This window comes from Scardinius erythrophthalmus, assembly GCF_964197995.2.
Source record: "Scardinius erythrophthalmus genome assembly, chromosome: 15".
Classification (NCBI taxonomy): Eukaryota; Metazoa; Chordata; class Actinopteri; order Cypriniformes; family Leuciscidae; genus Scardinius; species Scardinius erythrophthalmus.
The window spans coordinates 12,213,884-12,233,771 of record NC_138235.1 but is presented as its reverse complement, the minus strand read 5'-3'; positions in this window follow the sequence as shown (position 1 = coordinate 12,233,771).

Below are 19,888 nucleotides of genomic sequence, written 5' to 3'. Positions count from 1 at the left end.
CTCGATTATCAGAATTTTTGTGCAGATTAACTTAACATCTTAGAAGGGAGAGCTGGTTATGTCTTAATGGGTCGCGTTTCAGTCACCTTTTCAAATCCATTCCGTTGACAACAGAAACAGTAAAATATACCAATGAAAACATTTTTATTGAGAATTTAGCTTCATCAAAATGGGCACAGAGAGAGACAAACTAATATGTAGCCTACATTTAGCATTTTCAGAAGAGCTGCCCCTGTCATGCAAAAATCTAAACATGTTTGTGTTAGTAGATTGCTCAGGGCAAAGAAAGAGAAGTAATGGTAACCTGGCTTTTTTTTTTTGTTCTTTCTACATGTCTAATAGAAATGAACAAGTTCTTTGAAAAACATCTATGACCTTTGAAACATGTCTCCTCCTTATGCTCTATATTGACTATGGTTTCAATAATAAACATACATTTGCATAAAGCATCTATTTATCCATGCCCACGTTGATTAGAGTATTACAAACTTGAAAAGTATTAATTTAAGGTACATTTAGAACAAATAAAAAACGTGCGATTAATCGCGAGTTAACTCATGACAATCATGCGATTAATCGCGATTAAAAATTTTAATCGATTGACAGCCCTAAAATAAATATATTTAAAAGACAATATTTGCAATAAAATGAATTTTGATTATATTGAGCATTTTAAAAGGGCACGGTTCAAGGGCCATTTCTCCCAAAACACAAAATCAACATCAGCACAGTGTTGTGGTTAGATTAATAACAGTATCTGAAAAAAAGAAAGAAAGAAGGGCCCCACTTTAAGTGGCGTTAAGTATGTACTTACATTAAAAAATAAGTACAATGTACTTATTGTGTTCATGTTGTATTGTAAAACATCTTTGCTGCTATTGAGGTGTGATACGGGTAAGGTTAGGGACAGGTGTAGTGGATTGGGTAAGGTGTAAGGGAAGGGTCAACTGTGTAATTACAAATGTAATTACATAAATTAATTACAGCTGTAATTACATGCAGGGATTTTTTAAATTTAAGTACAATGTAAAAACATGTAGTTACACAATAAGTACATTGTATCAAATTATTAATATCAATGTAAGTACACTTAAAGCCACAAGAAGAAGGAAAACAGGGTATTTCCAATGAAACGCCCTCTTGTGGCATAGTACAAATGGATGATATAGCAGTGGCTGCAGGTTCAGGTTAAGCAGGTGGTTTAGTTTGTGTACATAGTATCAAGATCCACCTACCATCTTAAGTCTTGTAAGAAAAAAATATAATAATTTTTGGGACCTTATGTGAATTCTTTTAACAAATAAGATTATGGAATAGAAAGCTCATGCAGCAGGTGGATTAGAGCAACAAGTAGCATCAAGCTACATGACACAATTTAAAAGATTAATATTACACTTTTATTTAAAGCTCACTTTAAACCACCATCCAGTATTTGCATCATATTCTGGCTCTGAGAGAGAGCGCTGAGATCATAACTGACGCAAATCAGGAAGAGGAGGTACAGATCTAGCTTGTTTGAGCTCTTCAGATCGCATAATTCAGTGGAAAATTTATAGAAATGTTATTCTGTATGATGAAATATTTTACAAACATGTGATGATAAATCATGATTCCTCCAAATATGCGCACCATTCGACTAAGAGCCCTTGCGCCTGGCGGATGCTGTTTATTGCATGTATGTGAACACAAATAAACCGGAGAAGACCTGAATGACTGCTTTATGAGTGATGATATCTCTTCAAAATAACAAACACTACAGATTAATAAGTTTGCACTCCTGTGATAAATTAAGAAATGAATGTCACTGCAAACCAATTTTATCATAAACAGTGGTCAATATCGTCTTAAATCTTTCTAATGATGCTCAATTTATCCAGATCAAGTAGGCCTAAGAGTGTGATGTTTAAACAACTAATGAATGTTGAACAACAATAATCTGGGGCCGTCTGCAATCTTTGCAGACTAATAAACTTGACAATAACAATAGAATAGAACTAACAGGCAAGATACAAACTCCGATCACAGGAATAAACAGCTCACAGAACAGGATGACAAGATACAAAACGAACAAGCACCGAGTAACAAACACAAGGACCTTAAATAAGAGACATCATCACCAGGGCACAGGTGACACCGATGAACAATCAAGACTAACGAGGAGAACAAGGGGGCGTGGTAAACACCACAAGACAACGCAATCACATAGCCCAAAACACAGGCCACGTGTTTGCACACACAACATGAGAACAAATCTTGACAGGTCTGTATTTAACGCATTCATGAATTACAACCATTTAAGTTTGGATTGTGCATTTTCATGTCCAAATGCATCATCATCCTTGTTACGAAACTGCTCTGAAGCACAGGTTGAAGATCCAAACACAGATTTTATTTGGGTAATCCACAGCCGTTATCCAAAGGCGTTAACAGGAAGAAGGTTAAAACCACAGGGCAAACAACCCAGAGAGCAACAGAGTCCAAGACACAGGCAAACAGGGAAATCCAGGAAGGCAGAAGACCGAGACAATAACAAGGAAACCAGGAATAACAAGGAAACCAGGATAAAGCACTCAGAATTGCAGTGAGTGAAAACAAAGAGCTTATAAAGGCAAACACAAACAAGATAATCACACACAGGTGAAAGAAATCAGACCATAACGTGTTCAGGGTTATAATGGGTTATGAGAAGAAATATAGTTCATGATGGGAAAGTAAAGGAGAATGGATGAGTGTCCTCTGGTGGAGATCATGGGCACTTCAGCTGGTGGATGGAAAAATCCTGTAAGCTAAAGATCATTTCTCTAATTTGTTCTACAGCGAGCATGCAAAGATCCTTTATTTCAATACTTTTCATAGCTGTAAAACTAGAATGGCATTATCTTAAGTGTTGTGTGCTACTTTTTAAGTGCTTTGGCATTAGAAGTTGTGAGCAAACAAATTGTCACATCTTTTGTGTCGTAAATGTTCCCCATGGATAATGGTTCCCACATCTTCAGCATTCACCTATGAAACCACCTTTTGTGTTGGTCTCCCTTTAATACAATAAAGTCATGCTATTATTATCATCACGGATCTAACTGAGCCTTTCTGGGTCTGAGAATCAGGAACATTAATGAGCCTCAGGGAATGTCGTGAGTGTTTTGTTGTCTACTGATGAAATGTGTTTTTATAACTAACTGAACTAGTTGACTAAAATTATTCAAAATAGTTTAGAATTATTGAGAGCAACTTCACACACACACTTTGCGTCCCCCAAACCTTCCTGCAAGTCAGGCTGCTGTTTGGACATGCAAAGAATATTGGACCACCCAGTTATCAAATACAGCAACAAATATGTGTCTATGCCAATGGGAACCTCAATGTGAGCATGATCCTATATTAATCTCTTGTGTGGCGATGAGTATCAAATCACATCAGTACACATGCTGATTTATGTTTCTTTGTTGACACAACAATCAGCCAAATTATGTTTCCCAGTCTGAACTGAATGTGGACCATTTGAGTTGCTAATCGACATTCGATCACAAGAACTGAAAGCTCAATGTCAAAGCTCAATTTCGAAGCTATTCTTAAACCGTTTGACAAGTTGGAGTCCTGAGAAAGAAAAGCAAGAAAGAGGCAACACACAACAAAGCAAAGGTATTTATGGTCGCATGTACCGTATACTTTCAACATTAAACACCTTTCATTGTCATGAGGCCTTTTGTCCGTGGCATTCAGTTCCTCTTTGAACAGAAATTGAGATTTTTGTGTATCGAACTGAAGTATAAAACAAGTAAACTGTTCATATTACGAAACAGCTTGATATGAGTCTGGATTAGTTTATTAGTTTATTAATTATCATTTTAATTTGTTTTCTTGAAAATCTTTCCTTAAACTGCTTTGCTTCAAGTTCTAAAAATGCACTTTTAAAATAAGTTCAAAACAAATGATCCATCAGAGAGGATGGACAGATCTTTCAAAGACGTCTTCAACTAATTTCAGAATAGTTCACTCAGAAATTATAATTCTGTCATCATTTTCTCTCCAAACCTGTATGGTGATCAATACTGCCGTACAACAAAAAAGGGAAAAAAGTGCTATCATAAAAGTCTCATAAGAAGTAGTTCATTTGACTTCAATGTGCTTCATTCTTGAAGTCCCTGTCATCTTTGTGTAAGAAACCAGCTTGTCGCCTCCCTTTGCCTGAGCTCATGAATCTCATTAGTGCTTGCAAGACTCCAGTGGTTTGTGTGATGAATGGGGTGATTTATGTTACTCAATGAGGGATATTGTGGAAGGGAAGATTATCAGTGAAGAATGACTTATTGGTCACCTATAACATACAGCATATAACAGTCCCCAGAATATAACAAAGATTGAAAAAGAGTGAAAAGTCCCAGTGCTGTTAAACTGTTATCTCAACATCCTTGGACCTTGGCCCTAAAAAGTAAGCTACACATTATAAAGAGTACTTATTATGAAAATAATACTTAACTTTAACTGAATGTAATGTATTTAATAAAGCAAATAAACCATGTGAAGCCATGATTTACAGTGAATTTAGAACAGCTAAAACCCACTCAGCTGTTCTAAATTCACTGTAAATCACGACTTCACAGGGGTTATTGCTTTTATAAAAAGGTTATTTCCCATACCTGGCAAGGTTTCATAAAATAAACACACAGACACAAAAGTGTAATGCTATTGATAAAAAATATTATTATTACGCCAAGCAATGTTCTTCAGAAGCAGAATTGTTGATGCTGTAATACAGACGCATACAGACAAGTTGAAAATCACAAAATATACCACATAGCCTAGTGTATAGAAATGAGGAAAAAGAGTTTTAGTTTTAGTCTAGTTTTAGTCGACGAAATAAAATAAGATTTTGGTATTTATTATTTATTATTTTATATACTGTAAATCTACAGTAGATTTAGTCAACTAAAAATATAATGGGTTTATATATATTGTAATGCATTCATTTAGAATTTCTCTAAAATTTCCAAACTATACTCCAGGAGAAAACATTAACCTGTTAAAATGAATTATTTTAAAGTTTGAACATGCAATAGAGACACAGATTTAATGTGGCAATGAAATAAAACCACTTCTACTAAAGTAGAACACGGCCAATGAATGATGCATTCTTTATAACAACTTGCATACATCATTATTTTTTCTTTCAAGCAGACACATTTATTTGTATAAATTAAATATAATTAATCGGTATTAAAGAGCAGTAAATGCTTTTCTCTTTATCTTTTGTTGTTTGGTTAATATTAAGTGCAGACGATTAGGTTTATTACGCACTGTCACTTAAGACCAAATGTGCGGATCTAATTGCATCAAGCGCACATCCGATATTCTTCTTACAACTGTTAACAGTCTGTAAAAACATAACTGTGTCAACGTGAATACTCTCCATAACGGACATTTAGACATTATGTAGTGTGTATTAGTCCATTCAGACACAAAAGAGAGCTCAATTCAGTAGCCTACTCGCAGTCTCGCACGCTGTATAGCTTTCTGTGTGGATGGCTGCACGCTTCGGGTGTGGGCGCAATGAAAACCGTATAGAGCGCTCTTTTGCGTCTTATTCAGATGATTGCTCTTCTCTTTCTCCCAGACGTTTACATTTTTTAACGTTTTATAAAACATGCATCAAGCGCATGCCAACTCATGTCCCACTGGGTAGCCTAGAGCAGCAAGTTATTCAAATGTGCGCATAGACCACAAACACAGGACATCAGTTCTGACTGGAGATCTTCCCTACCGAACATTTTTGTCTTGTTTTTATTCGTTGACGAAAATGTCAATAGATTTTCGTCATAGTTTTTTATTTAGTTCTCGTCTCGTCTGTGAAAAAATTATAAAATGAAGAAAACGAAATGAACACTGGCCTGAACCACCTCATTTGGCTGCTTACACGGAGGAGCAGCTTTGTCTCTCAGGGTCAGCCCAGAAATTGTGTCCGTTTGTATCCCTGATATGGTTCTTTCAATCAATACTCAAGAATTATAAACATAGGTGAGGTTTGGAACATTGATCGACTAGTAAATTGCTTTGCCCTCAAATGTAGCTCTCTCTTCAACATGATGGTCTGGCACAATGACCACATTACTGCCACCACCGCACCGATCCGCCTGTCGATCTCATGCTATATGACCTACTCTCACTCGAGAACAAGATCCTGAGATACTCCAGCACTTGGGAAAGCAGCTCACTCCCCACCCAAATTGGGCAATCCATCGTTCTCCAGCCGAGAACCATGCAGATTTGGAGCTGCTGACCCTCATTCCCACCGCTTCACACTCGGCTGCAAACCACCCAAGTAAGCGCCGATGAGGCCATCAGGACAACATTTGTCAAGATCTTTTAACTACCTTACTTCCTCCAGATTATATTATCTGCATGTAGGTTTTAAAATATAGGCTACTTTTAAGATTGGAAGTGCACTACAAGTGCACATTCAATACAATTACGCACACTTCTTTAACAGAACTGTTGTATCATATTATAAATATTGTAAATATTAATTTGGTTCATGTCTTGTTTATTGAACTGTAAAAACAGTATCACTCATGCAATCATGTCGTCGTTCTGACATGCGCATCGTTGTAATCAAGGTAGCCGATAAAGGGGAAAAACTGGTCCTTTTGTCTTTGGGCCTGGCTTGAGAAGTCAAGTCAAGTCAAGTCAAGTCAACTTTATTTATATAGCGCTTTTCACAATACAGATTGTATCAAAGCAGCTTCACAGTATTAAATAAAATAGTACATCAGTGTATGTTTCTGGTGTAAAACATCCACGTTTGGCAATGCAGATCAATAGCACTGTTGAATCGATTAATCAAATTAAGTATCCCCAACTGAGCAAGCCAAAGGCAACAGTGGCAAGGAACCGAAAAACTCCATTAGGTGACCTAATGGAGAAAAAAAAAAACCTTGGGAGAACCCAGGCTCAGTCGGGGGCCAGTTCTCCTCTGGCGTTTATGAAGTAGAGACCGGATTTAACTGTAAGATTAAAATATTATATGAATGCCTGGCTGAAGAGATGCGTCTTTAATCTAGTTTTAAACTGGGAGAGCGAATCTGAGCAACGAACAGTATCAGAAAGGCTATTCCAGAGTTTTGGTGCTAAATGTGAAAATGCTCTCCCTCCTTTGGTGGATCTGGATATCCTAGGTATGACCAGAAGCCTCGAATTTAGTGAGGATAGAAGATCCGTTAAATAAACTGGAGCTAAGCCGTTTAGGGCTTTATAAGTCAGTAGCAATACCTTGTAATTAATACGGAACTTTATAGGTAACCAATGTAGTGATGATAAAATTGGTGTTATATGGTCAAACTTTCTTGATCTAGTAAGAACTCTAGCGGCGGCATTTTGGACTAACTGTAGCTTGTTTATTGAGGATGCAGGACAACCGGCTAATAACGCATTACAGTAATCTAGTCTCGAGGTCATGAATGCATGAACTAGCTTTTCTGCATCAGAAACAGATAGCATGTTACGTAATTTAGCAATATTTCTAAGGTGAAAAAAGGCTGTTTTTGTAACATATGAAATATGATTTTCAAAAGACAAGTTACAATCTAATATAACACCCAGGTCTTTTACTGTAGAGGATAAAGTAACAGGACACCCTACTATGTTATATTGAAAGTTGTATTGAAGGAGGTTTTGTGGGCGGTTTTTTGAACCGATAAGTATTACCTCTGTCTTATCTGGATTTAATAAAAGAAAATTATGCGTCATCCAATCTTTTATATCTTTAACACACTCTGTCAATTTGGATAATTTAGCGTTTTCATCCGGCCGTGATGAAATATATAGTTGAGTGTCATCAGCATAACAATGGAAACTAATTCCATGTTTCCTTATAATATTTCCAAGTGGCAGCATATATATTGAGAATAATAGAGGGCCTAACACAGATCCTTGCGGCACTCCATAGTTTACTGGAGTTATGATCGATTTTTCTCCGTTTAAATAGACAAAATGGTAGCGGTCAGATAGGTATGATCTGAACCAGCTTAATGCTTGTCCTTGAACACCGGTATAGTTTTGTAGCTGATCTAAGAGTATTGTGTGATCTATAGTATCGAACGCAGCACTAAGATCAAGTAAAACTAGTATTGAGATACAGCCTTGGTCAGAAGCTAAAAGTAAATCATTTGTGATTTTAACGAGCACAGTTTCAGTGCTATGATGCGGCCTGAACCCAGACTGAAACTTTTCATAGATGTCATTTTCTTGCAAGAAGAGCCCAGTTGGGCAGACACAACTTTTTCTAATATTTTGGACATAAAAGGAAGATTTGAAATGGGTCTATAATTTGCTAGGTTATTTGGGTCTAATTGTGGTTTCTTAATTAGTGGTTTTATAACTGCCAATTTAAATGTTCTTGGAACATGACCTAAAGATAAAGACGAGTTAATAATATTGAGGAGAGGCTCTTCCACTATAGGTAACACTTCTTTCAATAGTTTAGTTGGTATGGGATCTAATAAACATGTTGTTGTTTTAGAGGAAATGATAAATTTATTTAACTCTTTTTGTTCTATAGTTGTAAAGCACTGTAATTGTTCTTGCGGGGTGATAATCGAGGCTGAATTATAAGGCGTGATTGAAGATTGAACGTTTACAATTGTGGATCTGATGTTTTCTATTTTCTCAGTGAAAAAATTCATGAAATCATTACTACTAAACTGTAACGGAATATTTTGTTCAGGTGACGCTTGTTTATTTGTTAGTCTAGCCACGGTGTTAAATAAGAACCTAGGATTGTTTTGGTTATTTTCTATTAGTTTGCGGAGATGCTCAGCCCTGGCCGCTTTTAGGGCCTTTTTATAGCGTGACGTACTGTCTTTCCATGCGATTCTAAAAACCTCTAAATTAGTTTGTTTCCATTTACGCTCTAAATTACGGGTTTCTCTCTTTAGAACACGAGTAGTATTGTTGTACCATGGTGCTTTAATTTTCTCTCTGACCTTTTTTAGTCTCATAGGTGCAACAATATCCCATTTTCCAGAGAGAACGGTGCTCATAGTGCTGGTTAGTTCGTCTAGTTCATCTGTTTGTTTAGGTTCAGGCAGCAGCTGAGACAGATCCGATAAGCAATTTGAAAAATTATCTATGGTGGATGGAAGGATTGTTCTGCCTAATCGATAACGCGGCGCAGCATGATATATTACCGGGGTACGTAATATGCAAGTTACCATGTAATGGTCAGTTACATCATCACTTTGCGGAATGATATCTATATCGGTTGGATCGGTTCCATGTGATATAATTAAATCGAGTGTATGATTAAAACGATGAGTCGGTCCGGTAACGTTTTGCTTAACCCCAAAGGAGTTTAATAAGTCTATAAACGCAGCCCCTAACGTATCATTTTGATTATCTACGTGTATGTTAAAATCTCCAACAATTAATATTTTATCGACATTGACCAATAGATCTGAGAGAAAATTTGCAAATTCTTTTAGGAAATCAGCATAAGGCCCTGGTGGTCTATATACGGTAGCCAAGGCTAAAGATAATAGGGATGTTTTTCTATCATCTAAGAGCGTAACATTTAGTACAAGTACTTCAAATGAAATAAACTTATAACCCGTTTTCTGAGTAACATTGAGAATATCTCTATAGATAGTTGCAATACCGCCGCCACAACCAATCAGACGGGGTTCGTGCTTATAGGAGTATCCTGATGGAGTAGACTCATTTAAACCGAAATAATCATTTGGTTTAAGCCAGGTTTCAGTAAGGCAAAGTACATCGTAAACGTACCTATTAAGCTCACCAAAATCTACATTGAGACATTTTTAGTGCACAAGATATTGGTTTTAGTACAAGAAGTTATTTTAAAATAAAATATTAATCTCTCACACTATAATATTTCATTTTATTTTAAATGACAAAAGTATTTCAATTAAGATGTACATTATTAAATATAAAAAGTCTGGCTGTGCTTAATGGGTACGTTTTGTACCCTTTAAGCACACCCCTGTTCCCAATAAGCTCACAACAAGTTTTATTAAAAATTCTTGTTTATTTTAAACAACCTTTTTAAGGAATAATTGAAAAAAGTTTTATTTGAAGGTACAGAGTCAATCACAAAAAAACAGAACACTAAAATCAAGCAACAAGGCATTCAATTTGATCAGGTAGCCTATCCTATTCATAGTGACGTGTCATTCAAACTCATTGCAACATCTAGACTAGTCCACGTTCTGGTAACCCATATTGAAAAATCAAATAACAAAACAAACCAATGTGCTCCTTAAAGGGATACTCCACTTTTTTTGGAAATAGGCTCATTTTACAACTCCCCCAGAGTTAAACAGTTGAGTTTTACCGTTTTCGAATCCATTCAGCCGATCTCCGGGTCTGGCGGTACCACTTTTAGCATAGCTTAGCATAATGAATTGAACCGGACAAGACCATTAGCATCTCTCTCAAAAAAATGACCAAAGAGTTTCGATATTTTTCCTATTTAAAACTCGACTCTTCTGTAGTTACATCGTGTAATAAGACCGACGGAAAATGTAAAGTTTAAATTTTCTAGGCTGATATGGCTAGGAACTATACTCTCAAAATCGCACCTTTTCATTTTCAGTCGGTCTTAGTACACGAGGTAACTACAGAAGAGTCAAGTTTTAAATAGGAAAAATATCGAAACTCTTTGGTAATTTTTTTGAGAGAGATGCTAATGGTCTTGTCCGGTTCAATTCATTATGCTAAGCTATGCTAAAAGTGGTACCGCCAGACCCGGAGATCGGCTGAATGGATTCGAATACTAATTTCTGACAGCGCGTGATGTTTCAAGAGCTAACCGCCGGTCTCTCAGCTCGGCCTGTCTCACTAAAAGGTCGTGGATCTGTTTCTCAACAGCTTCCAGCTCAGACTGTACCGCGTGCAGCTCAAATGTGTCCTCACCTGCACCAAAAGGTAGACTACTTGCATCTGATATATTCGCCATTTTAACAGATGGACAGTAAGTTAGCAACGACACTACCAGTGATGCTATCAATTAATACTAATTTCTGACAAGCGTCTTAGATATAATCCGTCTTTTAAGTGGTACGGGTGTAGAGTAGACGCACGATAGGTGAAAAATGTTTGTAAGTGAGTGTTGAGAAGACGCGTTCAGCCGTGATCCCCGGGAGTAACCTATAAGAGTATCCAGCGTTGAATCACTAACAGGCTTGAGACGCGTCTGCTCAACAGTCCGCGTTGTAACTATGAGGTTTGAGCAGTAGTGCTTCTCAGTGAGGAAAAGTAGAAAATGTTTGTTGTAACGTTAAGTAAGTTTAAAGAGTAAAATCAAGAATTATAAATCAAATCGATAGAGCTCCAAAGACAACAACGAAGGGCCCAGATGACATAAATCAAAAATATTTGTTCTTTCTGAGATCCAGTTTCCAAAGTTAACACAGATTTCTTTAGTTTCACCATCACCTTGGTCTCAAAGCTGGCAGCTCCTCCCTCTCGTTTATCTGCATCTTTAACAGGTCAAGTCCAGTTCCCTGCCTTTGTTCCCAGAGCAAAGGATCTCTCATATGCCATATTCATTTCACATAGGAGCTATAGGAAATTATAAAAGTTATATGATGATGTTTTAGACAACACTTTTTTCTGGGTTAGGTTGAATAACCATGGTCATAAAATGCACAAAGTATGTGACACAGTTTGTTGAAAATAGGGCAGCTCAGACTACAACTGTCATATCCGTCTTCACAAAGATGTCTATCACGCAACATCTGGAATAACTACAAAATTAGACAGCTTTAGATAACATTATAGTTTGATAAAAAAAAGTCAAGAATATATAATTTTCTTTCATACATGAAATCAGTTGGAATAGAAGATAACTTTTTATCTGTCCTGTAGGTTTCAGTGGAAGTACCTCAGTAGCTTCTTTATATAATATTCCTCATTATTCATGCCGTACCAAACCTGTATGATGCTTTCTTCAGTTGAACGCAAAGTTATATATTTTGAAGAATGTTCACACCATTCGTTTCCATACAATGAAATTATACCAAGGGCTGTCAAGGATAAACAAAATCTGATTAAGTCTTTCCCTGCCATTGACGGTATTTTCCATAGACTGTAAAAAGAGATAGACGATGCAAATTCACTCTCTTCCATTGTAGAAAAGTGTCCCAATATGACGCTGACATCTCACGCTGATTACACAGACTCCGAGCCCGAGTCTGCCTACTTCGCTCAGAGAAGCTGTCAATCTCACCTGTCAATCATGACATCACATTGCCGTTTTTATTTTTTTATTATTTTTATTTTTATTATCCTTTATTTTTCCAGGAAGGTCCCATTGAGATTAAAATAAATCTCTTCCTCCAGGGAGTCCTGGCCAAGATGGCCATACTACAAGTCACACACAAACATATAACACATATAAGACATTCTAGACAGTCAAAGCACAATATTCATAAATCAATAAATTAAGTAAAACAGCAACATGATTAATTCATTGTATACTGCAGTACATTTTTAAATATATTCAAAGGAGGAATTGTTTCTAGTGGAACAATAGCTTGAAATTCATTCCACAGCCATGGAGCATAGTAAGAGAAAGATGATTTTCCATGCTATGAATGTACCCTAGGTACTACTAATTTAATCCCATTAGATGATCTGGTGCTATAGTTCTTTCTACATAAACGACTAGTAATGTAATTTGGAAGCATACCCATCAATGTCTTTACAATAAATACTAACATATGTGATTTCCTTCTTTGATATAAAGAGGACCAACCCAAATAGTTGTACAGCAAACAATGATGAGTATGTGAACAAGAATTTGTTATAAAACGCAGTGCAGCATGATAAACACCATCCAGCCGTTTCAATAAATATGTAGAAGCATGCATATAAACAACATCATATGGAAGCTTGTTTCCGCCACAAAAAAAAAAAAAGATAATTGCGACTTTTTATCTCACAATTGCGAGTTTACATCTCGCAATTCTGACTTTATTTCTCAGAATTGCGAGATATAAAGTCAGAATTGCGTGTTTTAAAGTCGCAATTGCGTGTTATAAAGTCAGAATTCTGAGATATAAAGTCAGAATTGCGAGATATAAAGTCAGAATTGCGTGAAATAAAGTCACAATTGCGTGTTAAAGTCAGAATTCTGACTTTTTTTCTCGCAATTGCGACTTTATATCACGCAATTCTGACTTTATATCTCAGAATTCTGACTTTATATCTCAGAATTCTGACTTTATATCACGCAATTGGGAGATATAAAGTCAGAATTGCATGATATAAAGTCGCAATTGCGTGTTATAAAGTCAGAATTGTGAGATATAAACTATTCTGAGGTAAAAAAAAAAAGTCCGTCTTTTTTTTCCCCTTAGAATTGGACTTTATATCTCACAATTCTGAGAAAATATGTCAGAATTGCGAGATATAAACTCGCAATTATGTGTTATAAAGTCAGAATTGCGTGATATAAAGTTAGAATTCTGAGATATAAAGTCAGAATTGCGTGATATAAAGTCACAATTGCGAGAAAAAAAGTCAGAATTCTGACTTTATAAGACGCAATTGCGACTTTATATCTCGCAATTCTGACTTTATATCTCAGAATTCTGACTTTATATCACGCAATTCTGACTTTATATCTCAGAATTCTGACTTTATTTCACGCAATTCTGACTTTATATCTCGCAATTCTGAGAAATAAAGTCAGAATTGCGAGATGTAAACTCGCAATTGTGAGATAAAAAGTCGCAATTATGTTTTATTTTTTTTATTTTGTGGCGGAAACAAGCTTCCATAACATCACCATAGTCTAAAATAGGTAAAAAAGTACGTTGTATTATTCTCTTTCTAAATATAAAGGAAAAACATAGTTTTTCCCAAAAAAGAAAACCCAATCTTGGTTTAAGACTTTTCACCAAGTAATTAATATGAACATCAAAGGCTAACTTCTCATCAAGCCATATTCCTAAATATTTATAAGTTGGTAGGCTACTCTTTCTATATGTAAGTCCTCAATAGTCAGAATAGGCGGGACAGTGGACTGGGCTGCGTGTAAAAAATAATATACTTTGTTTTATTTACATTTAAATCTAATTTCAGTTTCAGCAAAGTAAGCAAAGTAAGCTGAAAAGAAAGAATCCTTGAAGTCCCCGTGAACCGGAAGTTGCAAACGACTTTTCTCCAGTGTTGTGACGTATTTCCAAGTGAAAGGGTATATTGAACAGAGGGCAGGGTTTTACTCTAGCGCTCCTCCTCTCCATCTCTGCTCATAGCAGACTAACGGTTTGAGGGGAGTGGTTAAGCATTTTCAAACCAAGCCGTCAAACCTAGGTCATCAGAAAAAGACGTCATTCCAGACCCGGAAGTAACTTTTCAGATTTTGATTAAAGATTACCATGGTAACAATTTTTTTATTTATATATATTTACTTGCACAGATTAATTGTTCACCACAAGACTAGTAATATGCGCTAACAAAGTAAATAGGGTCAATTTTGATTTCATGGGGACTTTAAGAATTTCAATAGCCTGAGACACAGAGGATGCAGTGGAATAAATAATTGTTTCATCAGAATAAAAATGTAGCTTTGCCGATTGTATTCCCTGCCCCAATTCATTAATAAAAATAGAAAAAAGAAGTGGTGCCAGTAAAGAACCTTGCGGGACACCCTTCCCGACTATTACCATGGATGAGGTGTAATTATCTACACTGTAAAAAAGAATACATTGATTTTATTGATATCTAATTAATAAAAATGAGGCAAAAGATTACAAGCAATATTATTAATTAAATTTAACAAATTAGAATTGAGTAATAATTAATCAAATGAATTCCTTAAAAGTTAACCATTTAAAATGAGTAAAATTTACAAAATATCTTTTATTGCCAACATTGAAGACACCTGGTGTTAACAAGCAGAATCACTGAAGGAGAAAACCATAATTAAAGTTACCATTGTGGAGATCAGTGTGTGTTTTAGTTGGGCTCTTGACCCTTAAATTATTAACTTTAAATTTTGTTTGGCTGCTGTACATGAGTTATAACAGCCAGATGAACAAAGAGAAAAGGTGATCTGATGGTGTTGGTTGTGTTTTAAAGGGCACCTATTATGCAAAATTCACTTTTACATGGTGTTTGAACATAAATGTGTGTTGGCAGTGTGTGAGCAAAACCACCCTAGAATAATAAAAATCCACCCAGTAGTTTTTTTACTATCTCAATAAATCATAAGCACTGTCTCAGAACACCCTGTTCTAGATTTTCCTCATTGTGACGTAGAAATGAGCTAAGCCCCACTGACGTGATTTGATTGACATCTGGTTTTGGCATAGACCCCGCCCTCGGTGATCTGTTCTGCACACCATCGCCATTATGTTTCGACGACAGCCGGTAATGAAGTGTAGGTGTTCTTCTGTGGGATGTAAGAATGGACATACTAGTCTTCACTGACATCAAAGCCACTGAAAACGCAGCGGATGGATTTTATTTATGAAGAAAAGGCACCACTTAAACTTCCTAAATACGAGATTCATTTTCTGACTGACTGTTTAGTGAACGAGGGTCAAAGTTAATCCTAGAGTGTGGATCGTTGCCTACAGTTCGCGATCCAACGTCACCTCCAGAAAAAGTAAGTGTATTTTATGATTTTTGAGCAAATCGATGTCAGCAAGTTCAACAACAAATGCGTCTAAAGCTATTTATTGTCGTCGTCGTCATAGGATGTCTCAACAAACAACGTCAGACAGTTTTATGTCACGTAGGCAATTTTTTGCAGCATTTACAAATGTAAATAAATTAAGGTCTGCTCTATCTCCATAGACAGTAGGCTATATAAACGTCTATCTCCCTCCCCTTAAGAAAAAAATAAAAAAAAATCGTTTGTACTTAACAGTAGTGTGTGTGTGTGTGTGTGTGTAGTTTCAAAAAATTGCGCGAACGTTATCACAGTTCGTGTGTGTGTGTGTGTGTGTGTGTGTGTGTGTTGCACATCCATAATGGCAAAAGGGACGCGATTAAAACTTTGTAAGTACAGAAAGGTATCAAATAACCATTCCGAGACGTTTAGTCCATTCTCATTCGTGTTTATTCTGTGCCGGAGTCTCTTCATCATCTGTGTCCAGCAGCAGGGCGGGGATATGCAGCTCATTTACATTTAAAGTGGTACACACAAAACAGCTCTTTTTAAAACAGGCCCCAAAAATGACGTTTTCAAATGGTTAAAATAAAGTAACTGCGGCGTATTTTGTGCTGAAACTTCACAAATGCATTCTGGGGACACCCAAGACCAATATTACATCTTCTAAAAAGGGGCATAATAGGTGCCCTTTAACATAATCATTAATTCACAATCATTTGACCTGAATCACTGAACTCATAGAGTCCAATTTATGAGTTAGGTTTACTTTATTAACTATAGCAGCACTGGCCTTGTACGGCATAATATTTTTTAACTTTTACAATGTAAGGCAAATGATTTCTAAAAAGTTTCTCTGACATAAAAAGGAGACACACAGACATCAATAATCAGCCTGTGATTCTCAACAATGGTGACAATAATAAAGCATGTTGCAGTGCATTCTGGGTTCCACTAATCAAAACTCATTCATGGCTCCCATCATGCATTGCTGCGTGAATAAATAATGAGCTTATGTTCAGAGGTGATCTGTTTGTCACCATTGCTGAGATTCATACGCAAAATCTTGATGTGTGTTTGTGCCTGAAAAAAAAAAAAAAACACATATATATATTTATCTATTTTTTATTATTGATTTGATCATTTGGATTTCATTGAAAAGGCTAAAAATATTGTACTGCTGTAGTTAATAAAGTTAACTTAACTCATAAATTGGACTCTATATGAGGTTCAGTGATTCAGGTCTAATGATTGTGAAATAATGATTATGTTAAATCACAACCAACACCATCAGATCACCTTTTCTATTTGTTCATCTGGCTGTTCTAACTCATGTACAGCAGCCAAACAAAACTTAAAGTTAACAATTTAAGGTCAAGAGCCCAACTAAAACACACACTGATCTCCACAATGGTAACTTTAATTATGGTTTTCTCCTTCAGTGATTCTGCTTGTTAACACCAGGTGTCTTCAATGTTGGCAATAAAAAATATTTTTTAAATTATACTCATTTTAAATGGTTAACTTTTAAGGAATTCATTTGATTAATTATTACTCAATTCTAATTTGTTAAATTTAATTAATAATATTGCTTGTAATCTGTTGCCTCATTTTTATTAATTAGATATTAATAAAATCAATGTATTCTTTTTTACAGTGTACAGCAACACATTGATTTCTATCCAATAAATAGTTTAATAAAATAAAACCAACTCACGGCCGAATTACCGAGGCCTATACTTTTAAGCCTCTGTAACAGTAAGGCATGATCCACTAAGTCAAACGCTTTTGTCAAATCAACAAATAAGGCCGCACAGTGCTGTCTCTTATTGAGAGCAGTGACTAAATCATTAGTAACTAATGTAGTAGCTGTTATCGTACTATGGCCCGCTCTAAATCCTGACTGAAATTCGGTTAAAATATTATGACTAAGTAGATATTCTTTCATTTGATCATTTATAATAGATTCAAAAACTTTTGCTAAAACCGGTAATTTAGAAAAAGGACGATAATTATTCAAATCGGAAGGATTGCCTCCTTTTAGTAATGGCATAACCATAGCTGATTTCCAAGATGGCGGAATTACATTAGTGGATAGACTTAGATTAAAAATTTATGCAATAGGTTCGGCAATAATATCTGCAGACACTTTTAAAAAAACTGGTTTAATTTTGTCAGACCCGCCTGATTTCTTACCGTCTAAATTTAAGAGTAGTTTATGAACTTGGGACGGCAATACAGGGGCAAAGGAAAATAAATCTGATTCACTATTAGTCAACTCATCAGTTCCCTGTTCATCAATGACCAACGAATTGTCTGTTATCAAAATAGCTGAAATAAAATGACTATTAAATGTATTAACAATATCAACCTTGTCTGTAATTAATCTTTGGTTCAGTTTTAAAGCTTTTGGAAGATTAGTAGATGTATTTGATCCTATAAGAGATTTCGTTAATTCTTAATTAATTCTTGATTAATTCATGTTATCATTAATCAGATTTAAATAATACTGACTCTTCGAACTTTTTATTAATTTTGTACACTTATTTCGTAATAATCTATATTGAGACCAGTCCTCCTCACCATTTGTTTTCTTTGCTTTAGACCAAGCCACATTTCTTTGCTTAATAAGATTAGAGACTGATTCATTGAACCAAGGATTATTTATTCCTCTCACCCGAAATCTGCGTAAAGGAGCATGTTTATCACAAATTTCTAAAAAGATAGATTTGAAATATTCCCATGCATCAACCACATCAGGTATAATTGAAACTAACTGTAAATCACTATTATATACATCATGCAAAAAAGCTTGTACATTAAAGTTTTTAAATTGACTGTGGCGAGCAGGACGAGGCCGAGGGCCGTGGGAGGACGGCGCGAGGCCGGTAGCTCATCATAATTACGCCACCGGCCTCGTGCCGTCCTCCCACGGCCCTCGGCCTCGTCCTGCTCGCCACATTGACGTTTAAATATAAATCTGAGTGAACTCTTAGGCATCTTAAAATTTCTCACACAGGATATTGCACAATGATATTACAAAAAATTCCTATTGCAGAAAAAACATGGGGTATATTAGTTAAAATAACATCAATCAGTGATGATTTGCTCATATCCTTTCCATTTAGGCGAGTTGGTGAATTTATCAATTCCTCCAAACACAAGGAATTACAAACATCCTTAAAATAATCTGATGACGGAGACAACCAGTCCCAGTTTAAATCCCCCATTATAACTAAATCACAGTTAGTCCAATTGTCAAGCATATCCGTAAGCAATGAAATTGCCTCACTTGAAGCTGAAGGTGGGCGGTAACAACCGACCACCATCATATCAGACCCATTAGGTAGAAATACTTTAATAGCTAAAAGTTCAAAACACTTTGAGAAACTAACTGACTGACTAAAAATACAATTTACATTTACTTAAGTATAAACAGCAACCCCTCCTCCTTTTTTACTACGATCGGCTCTAAAAACATTATATCCATTAATGTGTATCATATCATCTGTAATCGATTTTTTCAGCCAAGTCTCCGTGAGAATTATGATATCAGCATCAGTCGAATCTTCCCAGATTCGCATTGTATTCATCTTATTTACCAAACTTCTCACATTAAGATGAAAAAATCGTATGCCATTACTTCATTTAAGTTCCTCTGGTGTTTGAAGCTGGGCCAACTCTGGGCCTGGGTTAGGGTGAATACCTGAAAGCAACAGCAGAAGCACGAACCACTTTCTCCTCGCCATGCCGAAACTCGGACTGCTGTCGTCGCAAATAGATGTAGCATGATGAGCATCAAATAACTAACAAATAATGAATTGAAAATCATTTGAAGTGCAATTTGATTGTTTAGTTTGGCTAGATTACATGGAGAGGGCTGGGTTTATGAGCTATACTGCATCCAGCCACCTGGCGACGATCAAAACATTTTGGCTTCACTTTTCAGGCTTTGTAAAGCACACTTGGGGCCCTATTTTAACGATCTGAAACGCAAGTGTCAAAGCGCAAAGCGCAAGTAGGTTTGTGGGCGGGTCTTGGCGCTGTTGCTATTTTCCCGGCGGGATAAATGACTCTTGCGCCAGGCGCAAATCTAAAATGGGTAGGTCTGAAGTAGCTTCATTATTCATATGTGTGGTTTGGGCGTAACGTGAAATAAACCAATCAGAGCGTCATCTCACATTCCCTTTAAGAGCAGACGCGCTTTTTCTAAAGCGGATTCCTATTGTAACGGCGGATCTATCTATCTATCTATCT